This window comes from Patagioenas fasciata, chromosome 20 (genome assembly GCF_037038585.1).
Source record: "Patagioenas fasciata isolate bPatFas1 chromosome 20, bPatFas1.hap1, whole genome shotgun sequence".
Classification (NCBI taxonomy): Eukaryota; Metazoa; Chordata; class Aves; order Columbiformes; family Columbidae; genus Patagioenas; species Patagioenas fasciata.
This window is the reverse complement of record NC_092539.1, coordinates 2,287,267-2,307,162: the sequence shown is the minus strand read 5'-3', so window position 1 is coordinate 2,307,162 and position 19,896 is coordinate 2,287,267. Positions and strand designations below refer to the sequence as shown.

General features: G+C 48.1%; 1 long non-coding RNA gene across 1 annotated transcript; it reads left to right on the top strand.

Moving 5' to 3' along the window:
* The first annotated feature begins 2,914 nt into the window (after positions 1–2,914).
* LOC139829510 (uncharacterized) lies at positions 2,915–8,961 on the top strand. The gene is made up of 3 exons (XR_011742004.1): positions 2,915–3,106; positions 3,916–4,131; positions 4,837–8,961. It is a non-coding gene; the product is annotated as an uncharacterized lncRNA (long non-coding RNA).
* Positions 8,962–19,896: the final 10,935 nt, after the last annotated feature.

Here is a 19,896-nt window from a genome sequence, read left to right as displayed (position 1 = left end):
ATGTTCTCCATGTAGAGAATCCATGGTTTGACAACAGGGAAAGCTGGAGAGGATGTAATCAATGTAGGTTAGAGTCTGTAGGGCATCAGCAAGGTTACTTGGTCCCTCCAGTTCATTCTGCATCAGACAGGAGAGGAAGGGCTCTTCCAGAATGAACGGGCAACAAACTTATAACAAAGGAGAGGAAATATTTATCCACTCAGCGTGTGCACAGCCTGAGGAACTGACTCCAGAGGAGCCAGTGATGGATGCTGTCTTCGCATTGGAAAGGAGGTTGGAGCCTGTAAAGCTGCATTTCTGGTCTCACAGGCTCCCAGAGGGTTAGCGTGTCTCCTGGCCATGGCCGGGGAAGAGGACGTCTCTGGGAGTCCCATGGCATGTGATGACCAGATGGGGAGCGAAGCATCATTTCTCTGCAGAGTGACGTGTCAGCTGATGTCACAGCATCCCTCCAAGGTCAGGCTGAGGGTCAGAAGCTTCACCCCAGTGTCACCAGACAGTGGGAGGTTGCTGTCATGGTTGGTCTCAGGACAACATCATTGGAGCCATCTGGATTAGTCCTATTTGCAAGAAGGCACAATGTACAATTGCTGAATTATGGGGTTTTTATGAAAAGCTGGGGGATGAAGTGGGGAAGGGTTTGAGATGGAGCATGAACATAGTCACTCAGGTGGAGAGGGATGTTTCCAATCTAGTGAAACACCAGGGCAGTCGATAGCCAGTTGTGTGGAGGTAGGGAGCAGTGCTAAAAAACATCCAGTTGAGGAAACAACTTAAAGAGGGTAGAGAGATTTTTGTTCAGACTCATCTCAAATAAGGGAATATATATAAAGGTGGGGGACCGATCTTAGTGCTGGGTCCTGCTCAGTGTCTGAGCTTGAAAGCAGAAAGCCTGTGCAGGAGGGTTGGCCCCATGCTCAGCGCTGCATGGCCAGCGGATAGTGGGGAATGAGAGAAGCCTTTGGCTTGTCTTGGAAGAGCCAAGCCTGGCTTCCTTTCATTTCTACCTCTTTATGCTATTTGTGAATGTGTTGCTCCTATTTGACTTCTGAGAATAATTTGCTTGCACTGTAAACCTGGCTTATGCCAATAGTAACTTCCCAGCTGGCTGCCAAACTGTGAGTCATCCCATTGCTCCGGGCACAGCAATCCCGAAATCCAGGGGCTGGGCCTCTCCCACAGCCCCGGCAGCCCAACACTGTCTGTTGTGGAGAGGCACAAACTGCCCAACTCCGCTTTGGGAGCCCAGAAGCTGGTGCTGTGCAGAAAGCTGCTGGGATGGGATGGCTCCTTGCTGAGCTGTGGGGCAGCAGCGTGTTTTGGTCTTGCTCAAGACCTTGGATTCCCCCTGTGAAAGCCTTTTGGAAGCATTTTAGCTCAGGTGGGAGCTGGCGGGTGCCAGGGACAAGGCAGGTTTGGCTGAGACTGCCACTGCCATTCCTGTGAACCATCACCACAGAGTACATCGCTGCCTGTGCTCACCCTGCCCAGCACCCGGAGCAATTCCAGGGCTGGCCAGGGGTGGAGGAATGAGAAGAGAGAAAGCCCAGTGCTTCCCAGAGGAGATGGAGTTCAGGGCAGCTGGTCATGCAGAGCTGAGCCTTGAATGACTTTGGGGTTCAGTGCTGTGGGACTGGGGGTGCAAAGGGGGGTGTGGATGGAGAGGGGCAGCATCTCCAGTGTCGCCTGGACTCCTTGCTCCCGTGTCACTGCTTCCAGCTCAGCATCCTACACAACACAGAGGCACATGATGCCGGGTGACCTTCTCAGCTCTGGATGGCCTGGGGATGTCTCAGCACAGTGCTCAGCACTGTGGCCACATGGTTGGGCACCAGAGAGGAGGATGTGACAAATATCCAGTGAAATTCCCACAGCTCCATTTCCTAAAGCGTTGTCCCATCAGGACTGGGAGCAGCGAGCCTGGAGAGGCGTCCCAGGAGCACAGGATACATACAATGCAAAGCCAACCAGGCCTTGGCAGGACCTGGTTTTAAGTGTTCTGTGCCACTCCAGCGCAGGGAAAGAGATAAACTGCAAACTTTCCAATACTTTGCATCAATCTATCACCTTTTTTTTCTTTTTCTTGTGAGCGAGAAGACAATTATAGCAGTGATAGGCTTCCTCCCATTCCTGTTTTGTCTTTCTCTGCCATCACAAACCAAAGAAATGGCACCTGTGATGAGGGATCAAGCTGAGACTGCCATGCAACAGCTTGTCCTTACGCTGGTGCTGTCTTCACCTAGAAATGGAGACATAGTGCAAGTAAAGGCATGAATGACAGGGGCTCCCCCAGGTGCTTTAATATTCATAAAAACCTAACACTATTATCTGCAGAAAAGAGTGTGAATGTCTATTGTAAGACACCAGTTACTAATTAGGATCATCATAATGCAAACCAGTGCTTTTGAAACAACTTTCTGTATGCTGTATGGCAGATAACCCCCGCAGCAGCATCACAGCATCTGCGTTCAAAGGATTTCACTGAGTCCCTGTGCTGGGCTGGATGTTTGGTGAAGGCTTTGCAGTTAAAACTGGGTGTCTCTTATCACTCAGCAGCTGGTGCGGCACAGGGATGGCTCTTCTCATCCATTTGTCAGGTAGTTTGTTAGCTTGTATGGCAGTCCAGGCTTTAAGGCTGTCACAGAATCACAGAATGGACCGGGTTGGAAAAGCCCTCAGAGATCACCCAGTCCAACCCTTGGTCCAACTCCAGTCCATTGACCAGATCATGGCACTAAGTGCCGTGTCCAATCTCAGTTTAAAAACCTCCGGGACGATGAGTCCAGCACCTCCCTGGGCAGCCATTCCAATGCTGACCACTCTCTCTGGAAGAATTTCTTTCTAATAAGAAAGAAATTGTCATATCAACCTGCCTTCCTCCTCAGGGTATTTTGGATCCACGTTTGCTCGGCTCCGAATGTGAGACTCCCTTGACCGTGCTCAGGGCTGAGTTCCCAAGCATGCAACTCTCAATCCATGGAGAAAGACCCTTTCAAATGTCTCTGTTCACTTGCTCTGCCAATTAAAATGAAATGAAAACCATAATGCCATAAAATCTGGGAAACATCCAGAAGAGGAATTATGAAATCATTTCCTCTCGGTTTAAGTGAGTAATCAATCTCTCTCACTGAAACTACTTGTAATTTTTATATAATTACACTGCTTTTTATGATGCTAACTAACGATCCACAGCATATTTCCTACCATGACTCTGACTTGTTATTGCTTTTGATGTGGGAATTTTTTCTATTTCTTTTGAACACACATAAATATGGTTGGTTTGATACACAGATTCTAAATGTTTATGTATTTCAATAGCAGAACTTTATCTCATTGCAACTTTCTATCATTGCAAATCACGATTCCCCTCATATATGGCCCCTGACTCTGCTTTCTACACAGAGATGGATGCTTCTGTCTCATTTCTTCCCTGGTGGCTGGTCCAGAACATGTCTAGCAGCTACTGATAAAGCTGAAAAAATAACTAGTTTGGTGTTTATTACATTATAGTGCCAGGAAAGATTGCATAAGAGCAGCAGTAACACACCGGGACTCTGGATTCAATCCCTGGCCTCCAGAGGGGTTATTTCTTCAAAACTATTGGGCAGCAAGTTGCAGATGAACAGACAATGTCCCGGAGATGAGCATCCATCCTGCTGAGCGCAGGGTGCTGGGCTGGCCAGGCTGGCCTTGTCGGTGCGCTGGAAATGCAGGGTGGGAGCTGGACCCTGTCTGCTGGGGGCTTTCTAAACTCAGAGCTCGATTCGAGAGCGCTGCAGGGGAATTTGTATGGTATTTAGAAAGATGGTGGCCCAGATTGCTGGTAGCGTTCACTTCCACTCAATAAATGCAGATTTTTATGCTGCTTTCTCACCCTGGGCTTCCTGGGTGTAATTTCTACCTTGTTTTCCACAGCTGCAGTTTCAGCCTCTTTGCTGAGATCAGCCAGAGGTTGAGGCGAAGGAGAAAGTTGGAGTTGGAGAGGAAGAAAGATAAGAAATGGGTGGAATTATAACTTATGTCTCCAGAGAAGAGGCACAGGGGCAGCTCCGAGAGTTGGGAAAAGAAGGAAGAAGCCGAACCTGGCCAGAAATTGTAACTGTTGATGAACAACGGGAGCCAAAAATAAAGGTATTATTGGACTATTCTATGCTATGATTGAGTGAAGTTCTAAATCCAAAGAAAAACCCCAAATGTTGGTATTTACCCCAGAACAGATATGATAACAAATTTCCACTCACTAACATTGAGTTGTTTCTTTCTTTTAACGTCAGAACATAAACAGTAATGCAAACAGAAGTCAATTTAGCATATACCCAGAACATCAAATTTAATGTACTGTCGACTTAGGATGTTATTATTAAACCATCAATTTAAAACACTTGAATGCATAGCCTATACACTCAAAACGAAACTTCCCAGCCACAATGAGGAATTAGAAATCAGTCGTTTCGTTTTGGCCTGTTCTTAAGAAAACGTTTGGTTCCAGTGTGACTGCACTCTCCAGTGGGAAACTTTCTCCCAGAAGAACGTGGCTGCGCTGCGGTGAGGTTTTGTCCTGAAACCCGCTTTCCCACGTGCTCCCTTCCTCAATCTGCGGCTCCACCTGAACTTCAGGGAAGGTCTCGGGGCAGAGGGTGGTTCACTCTCTGGTCCTGCAGCCTCCTCTGCCAGCGGTGGGCAGGCTCCTCAGCCCAGCCTGGCTCAGCTGCACCTGAGAGACCGTGCACATCTGAACGCTGGGCTGAAAACCACAGAGCTCCTCTGCAGAGCTTGGCATGTCCTCAGGGTTTAGTCAGTATTGTGGTCACCTTTCACTGTCCCTTGCTTTTCTAGGTACAACCTGAAAAATGAAGCTTTCCCACGTGACCATGATCTGTCACGGAACAACCTTTGCAGGTGCTGCCACTTCTGGATGGGAACCGTGTTTGTCAGGTACCAAGGGTGGAGGAGTGTCCCGTTTCTGTTCCTGTCGCAAGGAGCAGACTTTTCTGCAGGCCGTAGACTATCTCCCCATGTTTTCACCATCCAACCCACCAGTTTGGGGCCAAGATGAGTCAATCCAGCACTGTGGGCTGGCAGCAGGAGCCATTGCGACTATACTCACCACAGAGCAGACCAAGCAAGCGTGGAAGCCATAGACCTACTTCTCTGCTCTGCAAGGGTAGATTAAGGTTGAGGTCTAGGCAAGACAGGGCTTGAAGAAGCTGTTTCTGTAGCAGTTCTGGTCATGGGGAGAAAGATCCCAGACTCAGCACTTGCCTTTGGTGTTCACCAGCTGCTTTGCCAAAGGGCTTGGCTGGTTTGCTGTAAATAACTTCTGGAGCCTGGCTGTCGTGTCCAAGCCTGTGACGGCAAAAGATGGTAACTGACTTGGAAGCACATGATCTCACTGGCTCCTGTCCATCACAGAAACACTTTGTGAAGGACCCATTGATCAAGAACTTTCCTGCGTAGTCGGGTCACTTACAGTCTCTTACAACACATAGACAAGAGCAGCCAGACATTATCTGGCCACAAAACACCGCTGCTGAGGGATATTTGGAGTCCAGCCAAATCCGCATGACCAGGGAAATTGAGAACTGAGGCTGGAAGCCTGGCTTCTGCTTCATTCCCAAGGAGCATCCCAAAGACAGGACTTTCAGAGCCGTGCCAGGCAGATAGCATTGGCCAAGGGCTGACTTCTCTCGCGCCCTCTGCCTCAAAATCTTTCCTACCTTCTGCAGATCCTTCCTGCCAGGAGCCCCCTGATCCCCCCTCTGTTCCCACAGCACTCACATCTCGCAGCAGTTGTCAGCAACACTCCTGACTCCGTTCTGCAAGGGCTGGTGATGGAGGGAGGTTGCTCTGGTTACTGCTTATGCTGCTTCTCCCCTCTCTGATCATTTCCATTCTTCATTGTTGTCCCATGCGTTGCCTCTCTGGAAATGAGTTGCTGGACTTGCCAACTATTGCTCTTACCATGACATGATAGGCAACTTTCTCTTCTAACTTTATTCCAAGTAGCAGAAAAACATCAAAATACCCTTTGAACCCCACAGTCAGCTCACATCATAGGGGCTCAGTGGGAGACCTAAGTCCATCTGGGCTGTGCCCCACTCCTAAAGAAAGGAATGAGAAGGACTAGAGGATGGACCTAAATTCTGAATCAACCTCATCTCCCCTCCCCATGGATTACTGTGAAGTTCCTTGCTCTGGTTTTCGTCCATCTAGAGGGAGCCAGTTCTTGAACAGCATCCTAGGGATTACCTGGGGGAAGGGGCAACCAGGTTTGGAGGACCAGGAGATCTGTCCTGTTCTCTACCTCCCTTTGGTATCTGAACTTCACAAATACTCAAAAAATTCAATTTTCTGCGAAGGAGAACTTGAAAAAGCCTCCAGAAGTCCCTTGTAAGAAGTGACATGTCAGAGATACACGGGTTGGGGCTCTGGATAAGTGGACTGATGTGCTCTGATGGAGATTGGACTGGACAGGGCGAAAATGGCAGATGGTGGTCAGGGCAGGGTTAAAAGGTGCTGGTGACTGAGGAGAGAGGGAGTTTCCACAGTGCAGCCTCGCACTTCACACCGCCTGTACTCAGCCTGTGATATGAATTACTCGCTTTCACCAACATCAGAAAAAACAGACCACTCCCCCCATGATTTAATAATCACAAAATTCAACAGCTCCAGTTTAGCCAGAGCCAAAAACCCCATTCTAAAAATACTGCTCAATTTTTCAAAGTCTTTATGCCTTTCAAACCAGCTCTTGACTTTACTGGGATGACTCTCCCTTCCCAAAGAGCGCTCCAGCGCCGTCCCCGCAGCCCTTCTCCCAAACTGCATGAATCACTCTGGCCTCGGGGAACTGCCACAAGTCACTTGAGCAACTAAAAATATCTCAGAGGAAGCAGGACAAAAATACGCATTTCTGCTGCTGTAATGCCAGGCTCAGGAGGACTCACACCAAATTAACATGTTCCGTTTTTTGCTGTTTCAGTCCCTGCAGGTTTATTGATTAGCAAAAGCAGATCTGAACAAACACAGAGGTTTTAGGAAAGTTGCTTTTTTGGGGAGGAGGGGTGGTGAAAAAAACATTTATGTACTTCAAAGGTGGCCTGCAGCTCTTATTTCCAGCATCTTTTGGACTCAGGGGTCTGCAGTATGAGGATTTTGTGGTGGATTCAGCATATCTGAAGGGCTTTAAAAGACATATAGATGAGGTTCTTAGGGACATAGTTTAGTGCCAGAGATAGGCTATGGTTGGACTCTATGTTCTTAAGGGTCTCTTCCAACCAAAATGATTCTGTGATTGTATGATTTCTTCCAGAGTGATGAGTAGAACCTTGCTCAGCCAAAGGAGCTGAAGCACATCTTCTCTGGTCTCCTCTTGGTGGCTGATGGTCCTGTTGACAGTCTGCCTTGGTCTTCACCCCTGGGTGACAAGAAGTGACAGCTGTGGTTCACCTCCATCATAGCTGCATTTCAGGAGTGTGTGTGTCTATCTGAACTGTTCCTGCCTGGAAAATTTCATCCTAACAATGTTTAAGTGAGAAGCCACTGGTAGCAAGGGGACAGAAGAGATGTGCACAGCCATGCCTTGTGTGCAATGAGCCACCCTGCAGATGCTTTGCCCATTTGCTGGTACATGAGCCTTGCAATGAGTTTCTTTGTGTGTCTAGGGGCTAATGGTGGAGTCCAGTGTCCCACATGTCTCAGCAGGTTCAAACCAGCCAGAAATAAACCCATCTATCTGGAAAATACACTCTTCTTTTCCTGCAATATTAAATTCCCTTCCCCAGACCAGACTCAATCAGGTCCAGCAACATTCAGTCTTGGAGTCAGGGTCGTCAGTATCTGTAAACACTTGTGGGTTTTTAAGAGCCCTTGTGCACAGGGAGTATTATCTCACCCAGTGTCCACAGGCAACCTCCAGTTGAAAGCAGATTTCTCCCGTGATTGCTTCTATTTCATCTTAAACCTTGATTTTATGGCGTAGTGTTAGTTTCTTCTCTACTGTGTTTAAAAGGAACCTGGCCTTGTAGCTCAGATGGAGACATCTGCATGGGAGATGTTACAGCCAGGCTGATGAGTTTGTCCCCATGTGTCCCCAAGGGAATCCGTGCTGTAAAAGACAATGTGTCGTCACTCACAACAATCCCACGTCAGCACTGGGAGGCAGCCAGTACAGCATGAAATCAAGTCCATAGAATCCAACTGTCCTACGTGCTCCGAGAAATGCCACCTAAGCGATGAAAGGTCAACCAAACGCTGAAGTCTGATGCTGTGTGTGTAAACACGTTTAAGAAAATGTTTCCAGCAGAGGATGGACGTGGATTGTTGTTGCAGTGGTTATAATGCATGACCACCTACGCCAAAGACAACACATGCTCTCAATGCTGGTTGCTGTATATAGAATACATACTTAGGTTTTATGACAACTTGGAAGAATGTCATGTCCTAAATGGAAACTAGTTACAGTGAAGTAGGTTGGCAGTTCCTCAATTTCTGAGGCAAGAGATGCTGAAATGATAGGGGAAAGACATTTAGGTTGGGAAAAGTGTATAAAAAAAATTGTGAGTTAGACTGCAAACAAACCAAAGAATAAAAAAAATTGGAAACAGTCAAATAAACATCCTCCATGGTGATATTTCCAGACACTAGATCTATGGTCCAAAGCTGGTTTGAATTTGTTTGTTCTGGAAAGAGTCATATCTGAGTTGAGGATTATTGCATTCTCTTCCAGAAATAGCTAGAGAATACAACCACAAAACATCGTCACTTGTGCAAAGGTTATATCTGCCGGACAGGCATACCAGAGATCCCCAGACAGCTAATGCCCATGGACTGATGTCACGAACATCAGCGTTTTGCTTGACATTGCAGGAATATATATTTGAGTACAAGATGCCTGGTGTCAACTTATAGGAATTTGGGCCAATGATCAAAATAAAGCTTATTTCACTGTGATTTTTAGCTGATTCCACACATTCTCCATCTTAGTTACTGGAGTTATTATTTCTCTTCTCCAAGTCCCTTGTGAGGAGACAAGTTCTGAGTACACTGGGACAGACCGCGGGTTCCTGGGTTTCTCCAAGAAAACACCACCAAAATAGAAAGCAAAGAAAAATAAACCATTTAAGCCCTTTTAACCCACTAACATTTGCTTTATTTAGGCAGTTCTTGATTCCCCCTCCCCAACAGCAGGTGGGAGAGGGGCCGGAGCTGCATGTCCCACTGGTGAGCTCGGCCCAGCTGGTGCTCACCGGCACACGGGCAAGGAGCCCAGGCACCGGCCTGAGCAAAAAGAATCGAGGTATGCAGTCCAATCTGTTTGCCCCATGCTGGCCCATGGGAGAGAGGGTTTTTTTCCCTCAGGAAGAACTCACTGGGATCAAGAATGACATTAATAAGCCAAATGGAGACTGTCTCGCTTCACCGTGCCGCCTGGCTCCTTTCCAGCCCAGGCTGTTATTAAATTACCCAGAAAACAGGAGGAAAGAGCCCGGCACGACAGCTTTCTCAGCAGCCTTTGTCTCTGATTTGTGCCAATCACTCCAGAAACAAGAGTCAGGCAGCGGGACACCTCGGTCAAGCTGTAACGTCCTGTGTGGGGACGTCCCCACGGACCCTGCGCCACGGCGCGGTGCGGAACCAGATGGCAGCTGCAGATTTGGCTTGTGGTCCGAGGGGCTGGCTCCCCTGGGCAATGGCACTGCCACAGCTTTGACCCCAGGGGCACAAAGGGGACAATTTGGTGCAAATTGGAGTGAAGCGTATAGGTTGTCTCAAATTCAGGTTTCTTTTCCGCAGTGTAGCAAAGGGACTCTCCAGCTCACGCACCCAACGTGCCGCGGGCGTCTCTGCCGGTGGCAGCTGCTCAGGCCAGGGACAGGGCATTGGGGTCCCCCTCACCCCGCCTGGGCCGCTGCTCCCTCTGCAAAATGATCTGGGGTCAAAAAAGCAGTTTGGAGGTGATGGATGGGCTTGTTTGATGAACAACTGCAATGGGCACATCAGGGAGGGGGCACCTGGGAGGGCTCACTGGGGACAGCGGGCACCGTAAGAGTCCTCCTGCCCATTGATACCGTATTTAAAAACTTCATGGGTGTGACAACAGTGAGGCTTCCATTAATATTTTGTATATTTTTCTTCTTTATCAAGCCATAAAACACTCTATACGGACAAATGATGCGAATTTGAGAGCTGTCCTCTGGCAGGGTCAGTATGCAGCAGGTTGCTGCAGTCTGTCCAGATCTCCTTATACACAGCACACACCGAGACATCGGTGACAGCTGCAGGAGATCCCTGAGGTTTTGAGTAACAGAGAGAACTGGGATCCGCAGTTTCACAATTAGACCCTTCCATAATTCAAGGCTCATAAAACACGTGAATACTCCCTCTTGATACACAGAAGCCTGCCCTAAAATTTCAACACTTTTCTGATGCTTATGGATTTTTTAAACAGTCAGCATGTATTTCAGGGAAAATGATTGAATCAGGTTAAGTGAATTCCATTTGCTGAAATCACTGTGAAGTCAGGTGTTTGAAAGATAATGCGCACAGACAAACGAAATCCTTTTCTACTTACTCTGCTCCGCAATGTTGTTGCTTTTCTTTTAGAGACGGCCAGTGTTTATGGCCAAGGAATCTGTTGTCAGTCCTTGGCTGTAATTTATACTTCAGTGCATGCATGTTATAAATTTTGGCATGGAAATATTGATGTAGTCTCATTTTAAAAGTATTATTAAGTATTTTAAAATTATCATTGAAAACCTTCAGCACTTGCATACCAAGCACTTTCCATCTCTCTTACCATCTGTATTGTATTAAAGGATATAGAGAGTTCAGCTTTATGCCATTCCTGCTGAACACACTGGGATAACTTTCTTATGAAGAGGGGGATATTTTATGATGGGCTGCCTCAACATTTCATTGTATTTAATGCGAAAAAAATCCCAAATCTTCTGCAATTCTCAGGCCCTTTGCTGGGGGAAAGAACTCATAAGCTTCTCTTACTCAATATTGAAGATCACAGAATGAATTTACACCAGATTTTGCTATGTTTTACATATGTGAGTTGAGCAATTAGAAACAAATATTCAGCCTTTTCTTTTTCTCTTTAATTTCTGGGCCAAATGGTGACTTTGACATTTTGGTGGTAAACGATGAATCATCATCAGAATTCAAACCATATGATCGAAGTACTTTTCACATTTTCAAAGTGCTGTTTCCTCCTTGAAAATAATTAGACAATAGGTTGTTTCTCTGTTAGCTAAGTTGTAATGACCTGTGTGAAATGCTTTGAAATCCACATGGTCTGAGACTTTAGCAACCACAAAGAAAAATATGAATATTCTAGCCAAGTCTTGAATTATTTTCTCCAAAGAGTAGTTAATATATTATTGGTAATACATGAAGCTTTTGTCCTACCACAGAGTATTATTTTAGCCATGGAAAACAACTGTATTTAATTCACTGACAGAGTTGAGCATCTCCATGACTGATTATGAGCAGTGTTATGGCACACATCTGTGCCTTCTGCAGCGGTCATTTGCTTATTTTTTATGTTTTGTTATTTCTTAGCAACAAAAGGAAGTTTGAAGAGCTTTTCTTCTTAGAAATTACACTATAATTGTTTTTATGATCCTCTTTTGCACTTGACAGTGTGCCACGAGCATCTGAGAAATTTCCTTTGCTCATACTGTGAAATGCCTTTTGACTGTTACCACCACCATATTCACCCTTGTGCAATCCTTTATGCATGGAAAATGCGACGTCACTTTCAAGATCTTAATTAGTAGATTGACAATTCCCATTGCAGCCAGTCACAGTCTAAATCACGTTATATGAGACCATCACTGATAGAATCACAGAATCATAGAAAGGTTTGGGCTGAAGGGCCCTTCCCAGCTCCCCCAGTGCCCCCCCTGCTATGACAGGGACATTTTCACCAGCTCAGGTTGCTCAGAGCCCCGTCCAGCCTGGCCTGGGATGTCTCCAGGGATGGTTCATCCACCACCTCTCTGGCCAACCTGGGCCAGGCTCTCACCACCCTCAGGGACAACAATTTCTTCCTCATGTCCAGCCTGAATCTCCCTCCTTTAGCTTAAAACCATCACACCTTGTCCTATCACAACAGGCCCTGCTCAAAAGTCTGTCCCCATCCTTCTCATTGGCCCCTTCTAAGTTCAGAAAAACCACACTAAGGTCTCCCCAGAGCTTCTCTTCTCCAGCTGCACACCCCAACTCTCTCAGCCTGTCCTCCCAGCAGAGCTGTTCCAGCCTCGGGTCATTCCTGGGGCTCCTCTGGCCCCTCTCCAGCAGGTCCATGTGTGTCCTGTGCTGAGGACCCAGAGCTGGACCAGCACTGCAGGGGGGTCTCACCAGAGCGGGGCAGAGGGGCAGAATCTCCTCCATCCACCTGCTGTTCACGTCGCTGGCGATACAGCCCAAGGTGTGATTGACTTTCTGGGCTGCAGGCACACGTTGCCAGCTCATGTCCAACCTTTCATCTCCCAGTTCTCCCAAGTCCTTGTCTGCAGGGCTGCTCTCCATCCCTTCATCCCCAGCCTGGATTGCCCTGACCCAGCTGTAGGACCTCGTACTTGGCCTCGTGGAACCTCATGAGGTTTCCGTGAGCACACTTCTTGAGCTTGTCCAGTTACAGGTGCCCAACCACTATCTAACGCAGCCTTTGATTCTGAACAAGGAGCTGACTGACCCCCATACACTGGGTAGAAGGTTTAATGCTGTGACAGCTCCAGTTGCCATTGTTTGGGTTGGGCTTGGGTTGCCCTGTAGCTTAGACATCCGCTGAGCATTGAGTAGCTGAAGTGCATCTGCTGGATGTTTCTAGTTTTCTGAGCTAGTCTGGGCCTTTGGTCAGCATAAGAAACAGCATTTTTTGACAAAATATATAGACATTTTTTTTTTCTGTACCAAAAGCACCTAATTTTTGATTTAGAAGTACTGTCCTTGGGACAGTGCCCTGGCTCAGGGCCCATGGGGACACACATTGAGCCCAGAGAGGACAGCGAGATGGGAGGCGCGCTCCACTGCCCGCTGTGCTGTGGCACGCTTTGATCTTGAGATAATCTTATTATCAATCAATAATATTTCCAATTTGGGGGTGTTTGGCTTTTTTAAAACAGACCTCTTCCATGGTAATGACACTGTAAAAAATGAGTGTTTCTGGGAAAAAAAGCTGTTCTGAGAGTTATTTCTACCCCCCCTGGCTCCAGGGACCCTGGAAAAGCCAGCGCGCCTGCCTGTTGTTACCCCAGAAATGTGTAGAAGCTGCTCTGGGGCTTTCACGCATGGCTGGAAAACCATTTGCTCTGTAAATCTCCCGCATTCCAGCATGTGAAGGTCACAGCGAGTCTGTTCCAGAGACATCCTCCCTGCACATGCCATCCGGGTCCCACGGGTCCCCATCCAGCTCCACATCTTCATGCTGGACCCAGGTGCCCCTCTCAGAGCGCTGGCCTCACAGGGATAACTCCTCTGCTCATGGATTTTGGGGCAGGGGAGCTGGCGGGCGGTGGTTCCGCTCCATTGCATCCATGCTGCTTTATGTCAGTGGAGAATCTCGCCCTTTGTTTTCATCCTGACTCCTCCCTTCCTGCCTTTCCAGGCTGAATGTTCCCAAAATATCTACCATTCCTTAATCAGAGAGACAGAAGGTAACCCCGCTCCTGATTTGTTTTGCAGACAGCGGCAGCTCCTCCTCATGGCCTCAGAAAGTTTCTATAAACAGCTGTCAAGCAAAGAAATCACACTAAGATGGTGATTTTATTTATTTATTTATTTATCAGAAGAGGAGATTTGGGATTTCCCCTGCTGGGATTGCATCTGGTGGAAGAAGGAGCGATCCTTCTTCCATCCCTTGCTCCCCCTCAATGGAGCCAGCCCCACGCAAGCCCATCGTAGGGACCACGCTGCACAAAGAGCTGCTGTAAATCAACCTGGCAGCAGCAATAACATTTGACAGCGCCAAAAGAGCCCCTCCTTGGCTCTGCGGACTGGAAACGTCTGACCCGTGGCAGGGTTTGTATTTATGCTTCTTGATAATTTGTCTATACATCAGTTTATATATTTATTTATATATTATAGGCAGAGCACTTGCCCAGAAAGACTCGTGTTTGCTTTGGCCACCCCGAGGGTCTCTCTCTGTTTGGTTTCCAAAGCACACACATGGAACGTGAAGGGGCAAACTGCTGCACCAGGAAGAGTTAGTCATTAGTCATTCGTCAGCACAGGCGCGGGGATTGTTTTTCCAGGTGGATTTTATAAGAGCCGTAACGCAGGAGTGGGTACTGTGCAACCCAGTCGGACTCCTGGAGTACATTCTTGACCTGTCCTTAGGACATGATCCTCTCAAGTCTGACAGCATCACAAATGCAGCAATTTGGTTAAAAAATGCACCTTTGGTTTCCTTTCTAGGGTGAGGAAGGCGGGTCCAAGGGCTGCAGGAGATTTTGGGGGTTGGTCTCTGCTGGTTCTCACAGGGTTGACAGCTGGATGCTGCAAAGCCAGGAATGCAACGGCATTCGGACATGCTCCAGGTCTCCCAGGGGGGCAGCACTTTGAGAATGGTGCCTGGTACCTCTGTGGGGAGCACAGACACCCCGAGGCCGTGGGGAATCCCCTGGGGCAGCTCATTGCGAGTGGGCAAACGTGTCCGTGTCCAAAGCACTGAGACCATCATTTATGAACTGGGGGGAATCATGGCCCCATGAAAACTGATGGGAATGTTGCCACAGCTTGTGGCAGAGCCAAAATGTCAGCCTCTCTCCACGTGACATGGCCATAAGCCCAGGTCTGGCATGTGGCCATCTGAGCAACTCACTGCAGACCTGAGCTGGGACCTGCTGGTTTCTGAACTGGCAGGTAAGGGGCACTGAACTGGGGCTTCTGGTTGCCTAAATGTAGGTGACTTGGGCTCCAAGGTACCTGAGGCATCTGCACAGGCCCGGAAGATCCAGCAAAGACCCATAGGATCCCCTTTGGGATACGCCGGGGCATCTCCAAATACCAACAGAGGCTTATGTCTGGGCAACTGTATCCCTTCCTGGGTGTCACTGGGCAAATCTCGTCAGCATGGTCTGGTACCTCTCACATTCACCATCGCTAAGTGCCCCAATTTGCAGCGCAGACCAGCCAGATCTGAGCACTAATGCAGAGGGACATGGAGCCAGTCTGGCTCTTGGCTGAGCTGGCTGACATCCAGAGCTGCTGACCGAGGTCGCGTTGTGCCAGACTGATGGGAATATTACTGAAATCTGTGGTTGCAGATTTATAATATCCTTGTCCTGTCCTCATCCGTGCACTCTAGGACCATGCTGAGGGGGTTGAACAAAGACTATTTGGTCCTACTGCAGGAGTAGACAGCTGACAGTAGGTGCTTCTCCTTCTGGACTGCAGACGTATCATTGTGGCCAAGGACTTGCTCAGCTGGAAATCCCCTAACTCGAGCGCATACCCCAGTTCTTCATACAGTCATCCCAGATGCCTTGACAAGGTGGTAAAAGTCTCTCCTTTCACAGTGACCCACCATTGACTTTCCAAAGGGGCTGCTGTTTCTCATCTGCATATGGTCTCTGCTGGCTCTCAGCTCAGGGCACAAATCCCCCACTGATGCTATTCTGGAGGTTACTGCTGCTCTATACATTGCCATGGGATGCTTGTATAATTTTTTACTCAGTCCTATGTAGGCCACTTCTTATTTTTAAAAGGGAAGTTCAAAGTCAAGTTCCTGCCAAAAACTCCTTGAGAAGTGTATTAAGGTGTGACCTAGTTTCTTACAAGTTCTTCAACTAGAACGCTTCCCCCCATGTCCTTCTCCAGCCTTCCCTCCACCATAGCACCAACAAGGAGCTCACATCAGTCCCTGCGTGCTTGGGGACCTGCTCCATCCCTTCTGCTCCCACCAGGTGACCTAATTATATCTGTGTTGGGAGCAGGTAAGTGCTGTAGGGAATAATGTGATGGCAAGGTGTCTGGTGTAACCTCTTTTTTTCCCTGCTCAAGTGATAACTGGAAAGAGCTCTTTGTTTTCCAGAATTTCCCTGTGCTAGTGAAACTTTCCCCATGTCAAAGCAGAAACGGGCAAGGATGTAAGAGCAGATGGCTTGTGTGCTGGGCATTGGCCTTCAGGCACCATGGTGGACACTTGGAGGTGGTTTGCTGCTGACAATATGGTGGCTGAATCCCACTGTGGAAGGACAGTTGGCTTCAGCAGAGGATCTCCAAGAACATCTCTCATCCTGCACAGAGCTTCTTCCCAGTTCTTAAAGGAAGAAATGGCCTCACTGCACATGGAGGCACCTTTGCCCTGGGCCACCCCTTCAGAAGGGACTCTGTAGGTCTGAGCCATGCTCTTGCCCACTCTTTACCCTTGAAAAGTCTGTTTGAACTGGATTTAGATCCTAAATCCTGGTTCACTAGTGGTTTCTACCTGAATTTGCCACTTTCTGCAATGAGGCAGCAGAAATAGTTCCAGTTCCTCCTGTTGGGTTTAGACCTGTGGTCACACTGGCAGCCCCATCCTGGTCCGTGCTGTGCCAATGTGCCTGGCTGGCCTGAGGGACCCGAGAAGGCACCGTCCAACTCCAGGGGCAGGAATGGCCAAAGGGTAGGGAGAGACCCATAATTACATGCCCTTCTGTGAGCAGCTCCCCAGAAGCAGCAAGATCACATCAGGTGGTGGAGAGATTGGAGGGGCTGCTGGAGGTCAGACCCACAGTTCTGGGCAGTCTCCTGAACACCTGTTATGGGTTAAGGATGGACACAAAGCCCTGAGTGGGACAAAGCCTTGATGCAGCTTGGCACTCCAGTTTCTACAAAATCCCAGCAGTGCTGCAAATGTTTCAACTATGTAGAGCAGCATCACTTCTGCCAAGATAGTATCTGGAGTTAATATGACGAGTCAGTCTAATTTGAGTGGGAGAACGTTGCTTCTTTTCAGCCTGAGCAGATTGTCTGCTGGTGGGACCTTGTTAATTTGCCTCCATCAGAAGAATAAATAATCACCCAAGTCAGTAGCACTTTCCTGTTTTGAATTTTTATTTGTTTTGTTCTACTTGTTTTGTGCTGTCTCATTAGTAACTGGCACAGGGCACTACATTGTATTTCCCTGAGCAAAACTGAATCAAACAGGAAGAGGCAGGAGGAAGGCTGCTCCTAATGGGTATGAGAGGCACATCCAAAACCAGCATTTGTCTGCCAGCCTCAGAAAAACAGAAGAGATGTGACAAGGCCTTGGTGTCCTTTGTCCTCCATTCCACTGTGAGTGATCCTGGGCAGACAAGTGGGGCACATGTGTCCTGGCGACAGCGAGTTTCTGGGTATGAGAGGATGAATGAGATCAGCTGGATTTAAAATACGCTCCCCATCTGTCTAAACAGCCTTGCACTGAACTTTGCTGTGGTTGTTGATTGTTGTTGCTGTGTGCCTGGTGAGGAATTTCATCCACCTGACCCTCCAAGTGGGAAAAAACCTTGGGAGATTCGTACCTGCACTGCCCAGGTCACCCCTTAGTTTAGATGTGTGTGCTCAGGGTGACATATCTGGCTGCAAGCTACAGTGAAGGAAAACACGAGGAGCTGCCAGAGCTGGCTTGGAAGGTTTCTTGCAGACCTGAACTTGTTCTTTTGATTCTGACCACTGCGCAGTTTATTTAGAGGGTGGTCAGCAGGACACGTCGTGCATCCATTCCCAACGGCCTCATCCCCTTGTGCATGCTGGATATTCACCATGATGGCTACACAGATGTGCTGCCCCATGCCTGCGGAGCAGCACATTGAGGATTTAGTACAGCTCAAGCAGGAAGAAGAAATGTCTTTTCTCCAGTGCTGAAGGGAGACTGCAGCAGAGCAGGGTGGCTGTAGAAAGAAGCTGTTTCCACAGTCTTACGCTGCACAAAGTGGGTTTTTCAGCCTTTAGCTCCCTCATGTTGTGTTAGCAGGCACAATGACATCTGCCCAAGTGCTTGCTCAGGGTGCAGGTAGGGCCATAGGGAGGAGGACCAGCCATGGGGCCAGGGCACCATCACTGGCCAGGCCCAGACCCTCATGCCTGGTCCATCTACACTGAGATACGGCCCTGGCTCTCCAGTCAGCAGCTCCCAGGACACAGCCTGAAGCCCACAGCCCCTTTGTGGCCTCGGCTACGTGAATTTGAGCAGGTGTTGGGCAAGGAGAAGGTGGGATCAGAAACAATCTCTCAAGGTGTCCAGCGTGGAAATGGACGATCTCTGCTATGCTGCAATTTTCCAGCTCTGCAAACTGGGAACCGGTGCCAGGATGAATTTGACTTTTTTTTCCCCGGGTCTATTTATGAGTTTCCTGGCTTGAGCGGTTTGTGCTCCATTGAAGATCAGCTGCACAGGAGATATTTATGACTATTTTCCTCAATGCGTGAATCTTCCCAAGGACAGCGAGAAACCTGTCTCAGGGCTATGGGACACAATCTGTCCTTTGCAGCAAACCTCTCACCAGTATAAACTTGTGGGTGTGATGAAGGCCAAGAAAAAGGAGTCTTTTTAATCCATGAAGTCAGGAGCAGCAGGGCATCCTCTGCTTGGATGGAGAGGATGATTTGTGGGTTAAAGACCTTGACTTTGGAGTGGATTCCTGGGTTGAGATGTCTGGGTGTTTCCTAAGGTATCTCCTTCCCTCCGGGGACAGGGGCTGGAGAGAGCCGACTGGTGACACGGGGACATGAGTAGAGGTGAGGGACCTGGCAGTGGGGATCTGATCTACGGCCCCGAATTCAGGAGCACCTTGCAGTGCATGAGGATGAATGTGTCCTTGAAGAGGGTGAACTAGAGCAAACACCTAACTTCACTTTCCAGCCATGTAGCTTCCTTCCAGTGTAGATCTGTGGTTACTCTGCTGTTCTGGGTTTCTCTGGTGTATTTAGTGTCTCTCCCAGCCATCAGCATTCCTAACACAGATGTGCCAGATAAGAACAAGGATCTCGGAAAGGAAAGAGCATGTGTGATGAGAAATGTTTGATCCTCCTCAAAGAAGATCTTCCTGTTGGCTTCCAGGGGTCTGGGTGTCACTCAGCCATCACAAATACGAGGAGGACACTCCCTACAGGGTGGCAAGCATGGACAGGTAATAGAACTATTAACAGCTAAAACCATTATTAAAATTATTATCATCATCAAGTTTATTAAAATGCCTCCAACTAAATAGACCTGTGTTAATAATGACAATACAAACAAGGCCAGAGTGCTTGGACTGACTCACAAGAAGTCAAGAGTCTCTCCATGGCAGTGGTACCAGTCCCAGACAGCCACTTGTTGCAAGACCAGTGTGCCAAAATCTGTATCATAGAGAAAATTGTTCACGAGAGCCAGAGAGTGAGTCATGGTTGTTGTTGATACCTACAAGATTTTCCTGAATGACAGTGGATGCCAGAAATAGAAAATACAGTTGAGGAGAGACTGAAACGGATAAATCACCCCAAAGCCCTGATTCATCACTTTTTTTGGCCATTAGCTATGTGGGAAAAAAGTCCTTGGCCTTCATTGTGTCTTTAACAATGACGTAGCTCAGGAGAAACGTTTGAGCCAACACAGAAACATTCAATTGTGTGAAGCCAAAGCTTGTCTCCATAGCACTGTGTATTTTTAGAAGTGGCAGGAATATTATCCAGACACTTCAGATACGTCTCCTCATTCTCACCCTGCACAGCGCTTGGTGAAGCCGCGGCTCCCGTGGATGTGTTAGAGGGAAAGGGGGTGCTGTGTGGTTCGGGGTTCACTTGCATAAGTTCTGGTGAAGCTTCCTGGTGTTCTGGTGAAGCTTCCTGGTAAAGCCTGTTGCCAGTAAGGAAAATCATACTTTCCAGCACAATTTTACGGAAAGCAGGATGGAAAATCCTTTTCCTTGTCCCTGAGGTCCC